At 46.4% G+C, this 17096-nt stretch overlaps 1 long non-coding RNA gene across 1 annotated transcript; it reads left to right on the forward strand.

Annotated features, from left to right (window-relative positions):
- Window positions 1-9658: 9658 nt before the first annotated feature.
- On the forward strand, window positions 9659-17096 carry LOC128054170 (uncharacterized). Its single transcript, XR_008199999.1, has 2 exons — window positions 9659-9814; window positions 16339-17096. It is a non-coding gene; the product is annotated as an uncharacterized LOC128054170 (long non-coding RNA).

Here is a 17096-nt window from a genome sequence, read left to right on the forward strand (position 1 = left end):
ATAAAACTCCTAGAGGAAAACACAGGCAAAACATTCTCTGACATAAATCACAGCAAGATCCTCTATGAACCACCTCCCAGAGTAATGGAAATAAAAGAAAAATAAACAAATGGGATCTAATTAAACTTAAAAGCTTTTGCACAATGAAGGAAACTATAAGCAAGCCTTCAGAATGGGAGAAAATGATAGCAAACGAAGAAACTGACAAAGAATTAATCAAAAATATACAAGCAGCTCATTCAACTCAATACCGGAAAAATAAATGACTCAATCAAAAAATGGGCCAATGAACTAAACAGACATTTCTCCAAAGAAGACATACAGATGGCTAATAAACACATGAAAAGATGCTCAACATCACCCATTATCAGAGAAATGCAAATCAAAACCACAATGAGGTACCATTTCACACCAGTCAGAATGGCTGCAATCCAAAAGTCTACAAGCAATAAATGCTGGAGAGGGTGTGGAAAAAAGGGAACCCTCTTACACTGTTGGTGGGAATGCAAACTAGAACAGCCACTATGGAGAACAGTGTAGAGATTCCTTAAAAAACTGGAAATAGAACTGCCATACAACCCAGCAATCCCACTGCTGGGCATACACACCGAGGAAACCAGAATTGAAAGAGACACGTGTACCCCAGTGTTCATCGCAGCACTGTTTACAACAGCCAGGACATGGAAGCAACCTAGATGTCCATCAGCAGACGAATGGATAAGAAAGCTGTGGTACATATACACAATGGAATATTACTCAGCCATTAAAAAGAATGCATCTGAGTCAGTTCTAATGAGGTGGATGAACCTGGAGCCTATTATATAGAGTGAAGTAAGTCAGAAAGAAAAACACCAATACAGTATACTAACACATATATATGGTATGTAGAAAGATGGTAATGATGACCCTATATGAGAGACAGCAAAAGAGACACAGATGTAAAGAACAGTCTTTTGGAACTTGCGGGAGAGGGCGAGGGTGGGATGATTTGGGAGAATGGCATTGAAACATGTATAATATCATATGTGAAATGGATCACCAGTCCAGGTTTGATGCATGATACAGGATGCTTGGGGCTGGTGCACTGGAATGACCCAGAGGGATGGGATGAGAGGGAGGTGGGAGGGGGTTCAGGATGGGGAACACATGTACACCCGTGCAGATTCATGTCAGTGTATGACAAAACCACCACAATATTGTAAAGTAATTAGCCTCCAATTAAAATAAATTAATTTTTTAAAATTTTAAGTAGTGAGTATTTGTTAATCCCAAATTCCTATTTCATTCCTCCCCACCCTCTTTCCCTTTGGTAACCATAAACTGCTTTCTATGTCTATGAGTGTATTTCTGTTTTGTAAATGATTTCATTTGTATCATTTTTTAAGATTCAGCACAAAAGCAATTCCCATGTGTTCCTCCACCAACATGGCAAACATAGACTTTGATTTCTCTGGATACCAAACTACCTTCTTATGAGTTCTGAAGACAGAATACAAGATATCTTGTTCATTTAGCAGAAAAGGAATTCCTCCACCAAAAGGTGTCATTCTGACCTGTGATAGGTGCACAAATTAGAATAGAAAAATTATTTTCACAACATCCAACTGAAGTTTAGCACTTCCTTCAACTATGAATGTAGACGACAAGCTGCAGTATTATTCACAGTACCCGTGACTGTGTTAAAAGTACAATTACAGATTTTTTCATATCGCATCAGAGGTGTAGCCGGTATCTCAAAACGTTATTTATGCTCATTATTATTTTAGAAATATACCAGCTATTTGACCTGACACTGAATCTTTCATTAAATAATATGATATTTTGTACCACAGTGTTTTCTTTAAGATTTAATAAATACATTTCAGTAGAATTGGTCTACTTTGTATTCCTATGCGTTTTGTCTTATATATTTAAGAGCATTGTTCTGAAAAGAAACTCACAGGGTTCACCAGATTCCTAAAGTTCATCGAGTGCTTAAAACATGCCCATATCCTCTTAACATAAGTTTTCCTTAAACAAGTAAAAATAAATATCGTGGGTTACTGGGCAGCAGGTGGTTACAGAATTATGGACCAGGAAGGATAGGTAATGCAGAAAAGCAAATGAAAAAGGAAACAGGAAAAATATAATTTCACTAAATAAAATCCCAGGATGTGTGATATGATCCCACTGATGCCTGTTTATATAATCATATGCTTATTTATATAGTGAAATTGTAAAACAATATCAAATTTTAAATCTCTTTAAAGTGTTGGAAATCACTCGCTCCTAACACTATCTTGAGAGTTTAAAAATAAAATACTCTTAATAAAAAGCCATAGCTAGGGCATCTGCAGAAAGACCAACCACAGCAAATTTACCCACTGAGACTATACATTCTGCCTTTCTCTGAGCATAGGACCAGTCCCAAGTTACTGAATTGTAGGAGATTCTCATTAAAAATATAAGACAGGTGAGAATTTAAGAAAAAATTATCATCTGTGCTGTGAAAATCTCTTTCAAAACAGTTACGGCTTCTTGGCAGCTCACTTCAGAACAACACCAACAAAAAGTGACGAGTAATACGCTATAAGATACGAGAGAGCTGGACCACACCTTCAGAGGCCACCAGGGCCTTTCCCGGGACCCTCCATCACCCAGGGACCTCTCAGCATGGGTGATGCTCTCTGAACTCACCAGTTCTGAAGACTATTCCCTTTCATCAGTTAGGTCCAGAGTGGGCCTCAGTCTTTCCAGGTTATCCTTCCTGCAAAGAAATAAAGTCATAGGCTAGACTGCAGCACCATCCACTAAGCTTCCATCCACCCTGCATCCATCTTTCTTACTGCAGCCCAAATCATTGCTTCTAAAACACAAATATGATTCTCTCAAACTCCTCCTCCAAAACCATTTAGGCTGCCAGTGCACGTGTGCTCACTTGCTCAGTCACGTCCACCTGCTTGCAACCCCATGGACGGTGGCCCACCAGGCTCCTCCGTCCATGGGATTTCCCAGGCAAGAACACTGGAGTGGGCTGCCATTTCCTTCTCCAGGGGATCTTCCTGACCCAGGGATTGAACCTGTGTCTCCTGCATTGGCAGGCGGATTCTTTACCACTGAGCCACCAGGGAAACACTAGGATAGCAGTGCATTGTATAAACACTGCCTCTATGTTTCGATGAAATACAGAGACTTTCTTGGTATTCTGTGCAGCTCGTTTCCCCACTGGTCACAGTGTAGTTTCTGCTTTGTCTCTATGTGTGATTAAATCTGTCTCCCTCACTAGACTATAAGGACTGGGACATGGGACTGTTTTTTCCAACATCGCTGCAGTTCCAGAGCTTTGCACAGAGCTTGATTGAATACCAGGTGCCCAATTAATATTAACTGAATGAATTAACTCATAGGTTGATGGAAAGATGGATGAATGGGTGAGACAGTTCCTTTGCAGCATAACTACTGGGCATGCTGCCAAGATCACGGCCCTCTTGGCTCATTACCTTTCTGAATCAACCAGACCCGTGATCTTCCATAGTCAGTTCCACAGGAACTAGAAATCCACTCTTGAGAAGCAGCACACACCCCCAGGCCATCCACACCCTTCAGATGTCTGCATCATTCCTCTTTTACCCCTCAGGCCACTTCCTGCCTCTCCCCACCCGCCCCTTCCCTAATCCTCTACCCATTTAGCTGAAATGCCCTGCTCCCACCCGCTGTGAACCAGACATGCATCAGTACTGATCTGCCAAGACTCAGCTCACCGGCCATGTTCTCTGGTTTTCCCTATCAGGATGCCATTTATTTATTTGGGGTAAGGAGCGGGGAGCAGTCAAGAGCCCTGTGCTGAACACCCAAATGAGCAGCAGTCTCTCACCCATCCAAGTCCAGAGCAAGATCCAGGTTTCTCAGTCTCTGGATCAGTTCCACCATTGCTCAGCAAGCAAACAAATCCCACTGTACTGTTTTTAGTTGTGAGAATATTTTTCTCCATACTGTAAGCTCTCTGTGCCCAGGGACCACAAACAAGGCATTGTGGCTCAGAGCCTTGGATTTGGAGCCAGGTAGAGTGCGTTAGAATTCTTGCTCTGCCTGTGTGTGGTCTTGGGCAAAGTCCTTAATCTCCCTCTGTCTGTTTCCACATCAATAAATAAAGGCAGCAGCTACCTCGTGGTGTATGAAGTGTTAGGCAAAGCAGACTCCCAACAACACTGACTTTGAGGTCGCTGGCCTCTGGCTCTGAGCCCCTGTTTCTTTGGGTTTTGCTGTTTCGTTTTTCACTGTGTTTCTGACTTGTTCTGAGCTCCAGTGCCTCCTTTGCACCTTTGACTCTGGGTCTGGAGGCCGCAATGGAGACAGTGTTACCCGCAACCCAGTACACCTGGCACTGTCTACCTGCCTCCCTGGTGTCCAGGGCCACCAGCTCCCAAACATCCCCATTATCTGCTGTACCCTCCTGCTTGCACCCTCACGGCTCTTGCCTAACAGGATTCTCAGGAAGCCCACCACCCCCTATCTGACATCCCACCTGCTTAGTTGGCAGCTCATAAGTATCACTCTTTCCCCTTTGACTCCTTAGTTCCCATGACTCAGCCCTACTCAGATATCCAATCCTACCACTTTCAGGACCAAAGTTCCATCACAAAGAACACCACTTCTGATTTAAAAGGCATAAAGTGAAAGTGAAACTCACTCAGTCGTGTCCAGCTGAGCGAGTCCCTGGAAGTCTCCAGACCAAGAATACTACAGTGGGTAGCCTATCCCTTCTCTAGCAGATCTTCCCGGCCCAAGAATCAAACTGGGGTCTCCTGCATTGCAAACAGATTATTTACCAACCGGGCTATCAGGGAAGCCCAAGTAAAATGCAAACCATGGTCTCAACCAAATCTGTCTTCAGGCCCAGTTTCCAAAGTCAAGGAAGACTATCATTTCCCAACAACATTTTAATATATATTTTTAATATTATTTTCTTGGCTTTGCTGGGTCTTAGTTGTGGCGTGTAGATCTAGTTCCCGACTAGGGATCAAACCCAGGCCCCCAGCATTGGGAGCACAGGCTTAACCACTGGACACCAGGGAAGTCCTCCCCCCGACATTTTAGCCTGCATCCCGCCTGGGTCCTCACACCACCCTAACTTCCCTCTGTGGACCATGGTGCTCACCTCAGTGTCGTTACTGCCCTTCCCACCCCACCACCAGATATCTTAACAACTCCTCAGACATCTTATAGTAAGGTAACGCCTATGGGTATAAAAATCACTTAATACATTAATGCATTTTTTCATGTTAACATTATTTACTAAAATCATTAATACCCAAAGCATGGACTGAAATAAAGGATGAAGTTATTTAAAACTAATAAGGATTTATTTACTAGCTGTTCCTCTTCTCACAGGGTAAAGCGTCTGCCTGCAATGCAGGAGACCCCAGTGTGATTCCTGGGGCGGGAAGATCCGCTAGAGAAGGGATAGGCTACCCACTGCAATATTCTTGGTCTGGTGAATTCCATGGACTAAAGAGTCGGACACGACTGAGCGAGTTTCACTCACCCCTGGAGAAGGAAATGGCAACCCACTCCAGTACCCTTGCCTGGAAAATCCCATGGATGGAGAAGCCTGGTAGGCTACAGTCCATGGGGTCACAAAGAGACGGATACAACTGAGTGATTTCACTTGTTCCTCTTAGGAAGTAAAGATGACTACCATTTCCTTTCAAATAAAGACAAGCAAATGGGTTTCTTAGTGCAGAGTTGATGTTCCACAAATCATCTAGGATAATAATAATTATGATTTGCTTGGGGCTTACACATACAGTATATGCTACTATTGTGTCTTTTAACAAATGCAGAAATCATAACTTGGAAGGGTTAATACTTGACTGCAAGGTCATAAATCTACAAAGTGATGGACATAAGACTTGAATTCAGGTAGTCAGATGCTTCTAAGGAAGGAAGGAATTTCAAAACAGAAAATGGTGAATTTCTCATTGCAGTGAAAACATATTCCCTTTAAATCTTGAAATAAGTCATCTACTCATAAATGTGTATCATAAATGTGTACCTACTTATGTGTTTCAAATAGCTGTGAAAAGAATAGAAGCAAAAAGCAAAGGAGAAAAGGAAAGATATATCCAGTTGAATGCAGAGTTCCAAAGAATAGCCAGGAGAGATAAGAAAGGCTTCCTCCATGATCAGTGAAAATAAATAGAGGAAAACAATAAAATGGAAAAGACTAGAGATCTCTTCAAGAAAATTAGAGATACCAAGGGAACATTTCATGCAAAGATGGGCTCAATAAAGGACAGAAATGGTAGGGACCTAACAGAAGGAGAAGATATTAAGAAGACCTGGCAAGAATACACAGAAGAACTGTACAAAAATGATCTTCATGACCCAGATAATCACAATGGCATGACCCCTCACCTTCCTTCTCTTGTATTTCTTGACTATATAAGTCCCTTTAACATTTGTTGTAAAGCTAGTTTGGTGGTGGTGAATTCTCTTAACTTTTGCTTGTCTGAAAAACTTTTGATTTCTCCATCAATTTTGAATGTGATCCTTGCTGGGTACAGTAATCTTGGTTGCAGAGTTTTCCCTTTTGGTACTTTAAGTATATCCTGCCATTCCCTTCTGGACTGCAGAGTTTCTGCTGAAAGATCAGCTGTTAAAGATATGGAGTTTCCCTTGTATGTTCTTTGTTGCTTTTCCCTTGCTGCTTTTAATATTCTTTCTTTGTGTTTAGTCTTTATTAGTTTCATTAGTATGTGTCTTGGCGTGTTTCTCCTTGGGTTTATCCTCTATGGGACTCTTTGGGACTCTTGGACTTGATTGACTGTTTCCTTTTCCACGTTGGGGAAATTTTCAACTATAATCTCTTCAAAATTTTCTCATACCCTTTCTTTTTCTCTTCTTCTTCTGGGGCCCCTATAACTCGAATGTTGGCGTGTTTGGCATTGTCCCACAGGTCTCCGAGCCTATCCTCAGTTCTTTTCATTCTTTTTCCTTGACTCTGCTCTTCAGAAGTCATTTCCACCATTTTATCTTCCAGGTCACTGATTCGTTCTTCTGCTTCAGATATTCTGCTGTTGACCCCTTCCAGAGTATTTTTAATTTCAGTAATTGTGTTGCTTGTCTCTGTATGTTTATTCTTTAATTCTTCTAGGTCTTTGTTAATTGATTCTTACATTTCCTCCATTCTGTTTTCAAGGTTTTTGATCATCTTTACTATCACTGTTCTGAATTCTTTTTCAGGTGGTTTGCCTATTTCCTCTCCATTTATTTGGACTCTGTGTTTCTAGTTTGCTCCCTCCTTTTTGTAGTGTTTCTCTGCCTTTCATTACTTTTTAGCTTACTGTGTTTGAGGTCTCCTTTTCCCAGGTTGCTAGGTTGCATTCTTTCTTCTTTGTGGTTTCTGCCCTTCTACGCTTGGTCCAGTGGTCTGTGTAAGGTTCCTATAGGAAGCTCAGTTTATTGTTTGTTTTTCCTCTGATGGGCAAGGCTGAGTGAGGTGGTTATCATGCCTGCTGATGGTTGGGTTCGTATTTTTGCTTTGTTTGTTGTTTAGATGAGGCATCCTCCACAGGGTGCTACTGGTGGTTGGGTGATGTCAGATCTTGTATTCAAGTAGTTTCCTTTGTATGAGTTCTCACTATTTGATTCCCCCTGGGGTTAGTTCTCTGGTTGTCTACGGTCTTGGAGTCAGCTCTCCCACTCCAAAGGCTCAGGTCTTGATCTCTTGTCAGGAATAAAGACTCCACAAGTGGTTTATTATGGCATTGAGTGAGATTAAAACAAATACCCGAAAATAAGAAACCAAAGATGAACCCCAGACAAATGGCAGTTACAAAACCAGGCAAATAACAATAATCAAAATAATGGAGTATACACATATGCATAAATCATAATAATCAAAATAATGGAGTATACACATATACATATACACCCGTAAGCAAAATCAAAACAGTCCAACAAAAAAAGTACAACAGGCCCAGTGAACAAAAGAAACCAAAGGTTATCCATCAGTTATCCAACGGTTATCCGTTAAGAACAAAACTAGCTAAAGCACAAACTAGAGAACAAAACCAAAGCAAGGGGCCAAGTGCAGAATAAAGCATGAGAACAAAGCTAACAAATGCGCTGAGAGGAAAGGAAAGACAGAAAGAACAGACACACAAAGGCAAACAGGGGTAGAAGAAGCAGATTCATGTACAGCGAAGCTTACCTGGAAGGAAAAGCAAACAGAGGAATAGATGCAGAAAAATAATGATTGCTTAAAAAATTAAAAAAAGAAAAAAAAATTTTCTTTAAAAAAAGGAAAACGCCACAGAACTGCAAAAGCCCAGTGTAGACACAGACGCTTATAACAATAAAACATAGTGACTGAGAAAGAAAGCTCAATAGCTTAATTAGATTTCATAGTGCCAATAAAATCTATAACAACCACAATGGGGGGGGCGGGTGGGAAGAAAAAGAAAAGGAAAAAAGTAAAAAAAAAAAAAATCCAAAAGAATCTACAGAACAAGTCAAAAGATAAGAATAGTAAAGGTTTTTCTTGAGTCACTGCTCTCAGAGTCCTTTCCCGGGCTGGGAGTGATCGTCCACCTCACCTCCCTAGGATGCCCTCCAACACTGTGCTGATCTCTGGGCCCGCTGTGGGGGCAGCTCAGATTCTAATCTGGCCCTGCTCCTCTGTGTTCTTGCCTCCAATGTCCACAGCTATCAGAACTGGTGCATTTTCTTTTGTGGGAGCTCTCAACGGCCTTTTATATATTCCATTGACACAGAGTCTGCTAGCTGAGTGTGTGAATGTAATCTGCAGCTTGTACAGCTGGTGGGAAGGTTTGGGGTCTTCTTCCTTAGTCACACTGCCCCTTGGTTTCAACTGTGGTTTTATTTCCACCTCTGCATGTGGGTCCTCCACTGGGCTTTGCTCCTGCAGCTGCCCTGGAGGGCTCGGGTTTGCCCCATGAGGGCCAGGTGTGGAGGTGGTGCAGCTGCTTGGGTCGCAGCGGTTCTGGCAGCACCAGGTACTCAGGGGAGTTGGCGGTGAGGGCAGCAGGAAACACAGTGCTCTAGAAGGGCATGGCACCAGTACTGACCGACATACTCCAGTGTTCCTGCCTGGAGAGCCCCCTCCCTGACAGAGAAGCCTGGCAGGCCACAGGCCACAGGGTCGCAAAGAGTTGGACACAACTGAAGGGACCCTGCTTGCAGAGATGCTAGACTTCTTTCGCCTGTGGCAGCTCTGCCCCTGTGAGGGTTGAGCGTGAAGGTGGTGCAGCTGCTTGGCTTGCGGGGACCCTGACGGCACCAAGTGTGCAGGGACTTGGACTGCCTCTGCCACAGGAGTTATGGCCCAATCAGAGTCTTTTCTTGAGCCTCTTGTAGCTGGCGATCAGAAGGCCTTTTTTGCCAGTTTCTCTGTAGCTCCACCCATCCAGGCACTTAGAGGGCTCCCTTGCCTGGGGCCTGGGGTCCTTCTCTGTAGATCGGCGCATCAGTCACTTAAAGGGGCACCCTGGGTGTGGTCCTGGTTTGTAGTTCAATGTGTCAGCGTTTGATGGGCCAGCCTCTCTACTGTTCAGCTGCCAAAGCTGGCGTGTGGGGAGAGAGAGGCTATGGTGATGGCTCCACCCCCATGCGTGACTCAGCAGTATCGCCTTGCTTCCACAGCTGCCTGGCTTTCCTCCACAGGCATTTCCCACCACAGCCTCCTTCCTCACGTCCCCTCGACCCATCCCTCCACAGTCAGCACCAGCCCTCGCCCTGGGATTGCTCCACAATCCCCAAACTCCAGCTCCCAGCCGCTGCGCCTCCCAGGAGTCCCGCATTCCTGTCCGGGGTAAGTATGGCTGCAGCAAGGACTGTCTGATTCTCCTATTTAGGCTGCCACAGCTCAGCTGTTTCACTCTCAGCCTGGAATGTTTCTCCTCTGACTCAGACAATTGCCCCCATGTGGGGATCAGACCCCTGCTTCAGTTCCCCCACCCGCCGAGGGTAGGTCCAGTCCTACCAACACCCCTGTTTTTCCCCCAGCTCCTTCATCCCACAGAGTTTTGCGTGGTTCCTTATTTTCTTTTCCGCTGGTCAGGTCCTCCTGTCCACTCTCAGCTGGTGTTCTGCTTGCGCTTCTGTGTCTGAGGGTGTGTTCCTGATGTATCCATGGAGAGAGATGCGCTCCACGCCCACTGACTCCTCCACCTTCTTGTTCCTACTTCAGTTCTCTTTTGCTAATAAGTTACTCAAACACTTGGTTGGTAAAAAAAAAAATTAACTGCATTTTTCCTCATGATTCTGTGGGTTGACTAAGCTCAGTTGGGAGGTTTTTCTGCTTCACGTGCTCTCAGCTGGATCACTCACGTGACTGCTTTCAGCTAGGAGCTGGGCTGGGATGCCTTGATGTTCCTCCACAAGCTTTATCACGCAGTGAGGGTATCTCCTCCTCTGGGCATTCTCCAAATGGACTCTCAACTGCAGCAGCGGATCCTGGACATTCAGCTTGGCAGTTGGGTTTCAGAAGTGAGAAATGCAAGAGGACCAGCCCCAGAATGCAAACACTTACGGTAGCCGTAAGGTCAAGCCCAGGCTCACTGCGGGAGGGGAAACAGAGCATGGGTGCAGGAGCTGAGGCTCCCTCAGGCCACTGTGTGCCATCTGCCCCACTGGCTAACTCGCTTCCCCTTCATCTCTGTGAATGTGAACCAGTCCAAAAGGCTGCTGTTGTAATAGCCAGGATACTTCTAATTAGACATAACAAAAACTTGACCCAGAGAAACTAAGGCAAAAGCAAAACCAATCGACTATTGTGGCTGTAATCAGGCATAGTTGGGTCTAGGTGCTTGAATATTGTATTCAGGGCTCTCTCTCTAACTCTTGGCTCTATCTGATTCCATGTTAGCTTTATTTCCTGTCCCCTGGAGGAGGAAATGGCAACCCGCTAAAGTATTCTTGCCTGCAAAATCTCCTGGACGGAGGAGCCTGGTGGGCTACAGGCCATGGGGCCGCAAAGAGTCAGACACGACTAAGCGACTTCACGTTCACTTTCACTTTCATGTAATGAAAAAAATCACCAACGATACATATTTAAATTGTCTTCACACCTTACAAACTCAAAAGGTTAGAGCTCTCTTCTGACTTTAATTTCCCAAAAGAGACTATTTGCCCAGAGTCTCCAGACAGGAGACATCTCCAGACACGTCTGCGTCTCTGTGGGAAGGATCCTTTTAGTCTTTTCACTAAGAGAACAGCTGTTCACTGTCATTAACACTGCATAACAAATTGCTAAATTTTAAGTGGCTTAAAATAACATAAATGATCATTTTATTATATCGTGGCTTCTGTGGGTCAGAAACTTGAGGCTGGCCCTGTTGGGTGGTTCCGACTCAGGAGGGCTCGAGAGGTTGGGGTGCCAGGTGACTGGAGCTGGAATGGGGCGGAGGGCGGAGGAGGAGCGGACGGGCGCCAGGGTCCCTCTCGGTGCCGCTCCAGGGCTGCCGCGGGCGGTCTCTCCACCTGGAATGACTGGGCTGCTTCATGGCACGGTGGCCTCAGGGCATGTGGCTTCCTTGGCAACAGTCCCCCAGCGAGAGTGCTCCAACAAACAGGTAAAAATGCATTCCATTTTCTGACCGAGACGTGGAGAGCACGTGGAAAATCACTTCCACTGGCCAATCCTGTCGGTTACAAGCAAGCCAGAAGAGGCTCAAGGGAAGAGGAACCAGACTCTGCCAGTGACGGAGGAGGGGGCACGTCCACAAAGCCATGTAGATGGAGAAGTCGTCTTTTCTTTTCTTTATTTTTAACGGAAGAATAATTGCTTCATAATGTTGTGTTGGTCTCTGCCACACATCAACGTGAATCAGCCGTAGGGATACATATGTCCCCTGCTTCCTAAATGTCCCTCACACCTCCCAGATCATCCCACCCCTCTAGGCTCTCACCAAGCCCCAGTTCGAGCCCCCCGGGGCATACAGCAAACTTCCGCTGGCTCTCTATCCCACACATGGTCGTGCGTGTGTCTCCACGTGACCCTCTCCATGCATCCCACCCTCTCCTTCCCTCACCCCCACCCCCAGCCCCTGTGTCCGCAAGCCTGTTCTCTGTGGGGTAATAGTTTGGGGCCGTCTTTGGAAATGCAATCCATCACAGCAACCCTCACAGGGCCCTGGCTGGGCATATGAGCTTCACTTCTGACGTGTACCCTACACTGGCCCAGGCCATCACGACAGCATGCTGCAAACGTGTTTCTCTGACTTCAGATGGCCTTTACGTGAAGCACCCGTGATCTCCGTCTCCAAGCTGACTTGGTTTTGTTGCTGTCTCGTAGTTCATCCTTCAGGCCTATGTGTTAGCAGTGGGATGGAAACCAGTGTCAGTCCAGTCTTCATGCCCTACACTGGATTTCAACCCTGTTCCTTCTCTCTGAAACTTCAGTCTGATTTGGCCAAAACCTCCACCAAAATTTAAATCAGTTTATTCTTAATTTTGTAACTTGAGAGAATAAAGCGAATGAAACTCTCGGGCTTTCTTTTTAGTTCACTTGTCAAAAGTGAATCTAAATAAAAAGAATAGATAAGTTTTAAGCAAAACAGAGTCACAAAAACTACGAAGAAGTCTTGAAAGCAAGCAGAGAGAAAAGACATATGGCATACAGATAAACAATAATTAGTCAGAAGGCAGCTGTTTCTAAAGCAACAATGTAAACTGCAGTGAACACTGCCAACATGCTGAGTGACTATGATTATCAAATTGTCAGGAAAACGTCCACATCCAACTAAAACAAGTGACTGAAAATAAAATGTGATTGAGGGTATGCCCAAGACGGCAGAGTAGGAAGACCCTGAACTCATTTCCTCCCACGGACACAGCAAAATTACAACTTACAGAGCAACTGTCTATGAGAACAACCTGAGTACTAGCAGAAAAGACTTTCCAAAAGTAAAGCTATTATGGAGGAACCTCAGTGAGGTGACGGGGGCGGGGGGTGCGGGGGGCTGATGCAGAGACACAGTATAGTGGGACGTACCGCCTCCCCTGCCCCCCGAGCTGGTAACCTCAAAACAAGAGGAGCAGCGCAATGGCGGAGCTTCTCCCCAGGAAGCGAGGAGCGACTGCCTCGCATGGGGCTCCCTGGCTGGGGTCCTGCACCAGGAGGACAAGCCCCCAGAAAACCTGGTTTTGAAAACTAGTGGGGCTTAAGGAATTCCCTGGTTGTCAAGTGGTTAAGACTCCAAATTTCACTGCAAGGGTTCAATTCCTGGTCAGGGAACTAAGATCCCACAGGCCGCTTGTCAAAAAATATATATTTAAAACAAAAGATCCCACATGCTGTGCAGCCAAAAAAAAAAAAATATCTACTTTTGCAAACTAGCAGGGCTCATGTTTGGGAGCCGAGGGCTACAGGACACACATGCAGAACCTCACGTGCTCTGAGTCCCCAGGCGGAGACGGTAACTGGGAAGAAGCCTGGGTCAGACCCACCTGCTGACCTCGGAGATCTCGCCGGAGAGACGGGAGGCAGCCGGGACCTGCCCTGCGGATGCCGACGCTGGGGGCAGGCGCGTCAGGGACCTCATGCTACTGCCACACAGAAGCACCCGCACGGGCCATTTGGGACGGCTCCATCCAGCCTGCTGGTGCCAGAGACGTACTCGCCCACCCGCAACCCAGCGCCAGCCTCACGGCCCTCTGGGACAGGCAGACAGCCTCGCAGAAACCTGGCCCCCCCGCCCCAGGCCCTCGGTCACCGCGCGGGGCAGGGCCTCGGCGGACGGCAGAAGGCTGGAGCCACGGTTTCCCAGCGCCATGGGTGGTCACAGACCGGCAAGGAACAGAGTCTAGAATGATCCATACGGTAATGGGTCAGCATCCGAGACACCAATACGAACTCAAGCTTAGCTTGACATAGACATAAATATTTACACAGAGAAATACCTGCGGATGTGTGTATACACAGAGGTTAACATGCATGCCTGCTCCACCAGCTAAGAGGGCGCAGAAGCTGCAGCCAGCGTAATTAGCGTGCAGAAGTCAGTTTCCGGTAGCGTTCATTATTAGGAGGGCTCGTTAGGGCTCTTTGGAGAAATGGCTCATTCTATGACGGGGGCAGAAAAGAGATGAGATGAGGGACTTCCTTGGCGGTCCAGCGGTTAAAACTGCCTGCCACTGGAGGGGACGTGGGTCTGAGCCCCGGTCGGGGAAGATCCCACGTGCCAAGGGGCGCCTGAGCCCGCGCTGTACAGCCTGGGGCCGCAGCGACTGGCGCCGCCGAGGCTGGAGCCCACGTCTGCAAGAGAAGCCGCCGCAGTGGGGATCCACTCGCCACAACCGGAGGGGCCCCACCCCTGGCAACTAGAGGAGGCCCGAGCCCAGCCGCAAAGACCCAGGGAGCCCCCACCCCCGGCAACTAGAGGAGGCCCAAGCCCAGCAGCAAACACCCAGGGCGTCCAGAAATAAACGACTTAAAAAAAGAAAATATACAAGATGAGCCCAGAGCATCTTATAGTGCCAGAAAACTTAAAAGTGCTAAAAAAAAAAAAAAAAAAAACTTGGAAAATTTGAATGACAGAATCAAGTCGTATGAGGTTAAAACCCAGAGTATAAAATAAATATGATATAAATAAATGATGAAATAAACATATAAATGGGGGAAATATGCAAATCTCCCATGCAGAACTGCAAATAATTTATGGAGACACCCCACCCTCAGAGAGGTAGAATATGACTTTCAAGTGTGGGCCGCACATGGCAACTGCCTGCTGCAGGGAGAAGGTGGGAGAGCAGGAACTTGGCAGAAGAAAGATTTGAAAACACTGCCTTAGCCGAGTAATCCAGGCCAACAGCAGCAGTGACAGATGGGCTCAACAGTATGGCCCTTAGATGCGATGAGGATGCACCTTGACCTCCGGTGGTCTTCCCCCCAAGAACATATAATTCCCACAACATTTAATCACAAGGGGAAAAAAAAACAGACAATTCTCAATTGAGGGATATTCTACAAAATACCTGACCAGCACTCCTCAAAACTGTCGTTACCAGAAACAAGGTCCTATCTGGAAAACTATCTTAGCCAAGAAGACCCTAAGGATACCTGACAGCTAAATGGAACGTGGTGTCCTGGGTGGAGCCTGGGGCAGAGAAAGGGCATCAGGTGAAGACCAAGGAGATTCAGGGTGGCGAAAAGTCGGACACAGCTGAGCGACTGAACAACAACGAGGAGATCTGAACAAAGTGGGGGCTTTGGTTAATAACAATGTGTCAGTATTGGTTCATTCCTTGTAACTGCTGTTGCTGCTGTTCAGGTGCTAAGTCATGTCCGACTCTTTCTGACCGCGTGAACTGCAGCACGCCAGGCTTCCCTGTCCTCACCATCTCCTAGACTTTGCTCAGACTCATGTCCATTGAGTCGGTGATGCCATCCAACCATCTCATCCTCTGCTGCCTCCTTCTCCTCCTGCCTTCGATCTTTCCCAGCACTGGGGTCTTTTCCAACAAGTCAGGTCTTCGCATCAGGTGGCCAAAGTAATGGAGCTTTAGCTTCAACATCAGTCCTTCCAATGAACACCCAGGACTGGTCTCCTTTAGGATGGACAGGCTAGATCTCCTTGCCGCCCAAGGGACTCTCAAGAGTCTTGTCCAACACCACAGTTCAAAAGCATCAATTCTTTGGCCTTCTTTACGGTTCACCTCTTACATTTGTAAATGATTACCAGAAAAACCATGGCTTTGACTATGGACCTTTGTCAGTAAAGTGATGTCTCTGCTCTTTTAAATACACTGTCTAGGTTTGTCAGACCTTGTAATTTCTTGTAATGGTTCTTAATTTTTAAGAAGTTAATCATAAGGGAAACAGTGTGGAGGGACTATCGTAATTTTTCTGTAAACCTAAAACGGTTCTAAAATTGAAATGTTATTTTTAAAACTGAAGTGAATGCTACCCAGAGAGAGGGAATGCCTGCACGCCTGATAAGAGAGCAGGTGGGTGAACCGTCAGAGCGACACCAGCAGGGAAGGCGACTAACGGAAGGACTGGTCTGCATCAAGCCAGCGATGACAGGGAAGCTTAGAGCTTTGTCATTCCAAGAGTGATGCTAACCAGCAGCACTGTATCACCTGGAAACATTAGAAATGCAGAGTCTCGAGCCCACCCCAACCTACCTACAAAAAGAATCTGCATTTTAACAGGCCCTATGTGGCTGATTCACACGCACATTAAAATTTAAAAGGTACTAGTTCCGTGACTATCAAACATGGATTGCCTAGTCATCTTCTGTCCTCCCCAAACTCCGCCCCAGCAAAATTCTTCTATCTATAAATCTCAATAATTCAGTATTTCTTTTTTATTTTTATCTTTTTAACTTTGTCAAGATTTTTAGGGATGTCCCTGGTGGTCCAGCGGTGAAGAATCTGCCTGCCAGTGCAGGGGACACGGGTTCGATCCCTAGTCTGAGGAGATCCCACATGTCCCAGGGCAACTAAGTGTGTGCACTGCAACCACAGAGCCCAAGGGCCTAGCGCCTGCACACCACCGCAAGGGAAACCGCCACAACGGGAGACCAGCCCTGCTCCCTGCAACTAGAGAGGGCCCATACACACCACCACAACAGGAGATCAGCCCTGCTTCCTGCAACTGGAGAGAGCCCGTACACACCACCACAGGGGAAACCACCACAACCAGAGATCAACTCTGCTCCCTGCGACTGGAAAGAGCCTGTACACACCACCGCAAGGGAAACCACCACATCCAAAGATCAGCCCTGCTTCCTGCAACTAGAGAGAGCCCATACACACCACCACAGGAGAAACCACCACATCCAGAGATCAGCCCTGCTTCCTGCAACTAGAGAGGGCCCATACACACCACCGCAAGGGAAACCACCACATCCAGAGATCAACTCTGCTCCCTGCAACTGGAGAGAGCCTGTACACACCACCACAGGGGAAACCGCCACAACCAGAGATCAACTCTGCTCCCTGCAACTGGAGAGAGACTGTACACACCACCAGAAGGGAAACCGCCACAACGGGAGACCAGCCCCACTCCCTGCGACTGGAGAGGGCCCGTAAAGCAGCAAAGACCTAGGGTGGCCACAAATTAATTAAAAATAAAGCATACTGTCATATAA

This window comes from Budorcas taxicolor, chromosome 1, assembly GCF_023091745.1.
Source record: "Budorcas taxicolor isolate Tak-1 chromosome 1, Takin1.1, whole genome shotgun sequence".
Taxonomy (NCBI): domain Eukaryota; kingdom Metazoa; phylum Chordata; class Mammalia; order Artiodactyla; family Bovidae; genus Budorcas; species Budorcas taxicolor.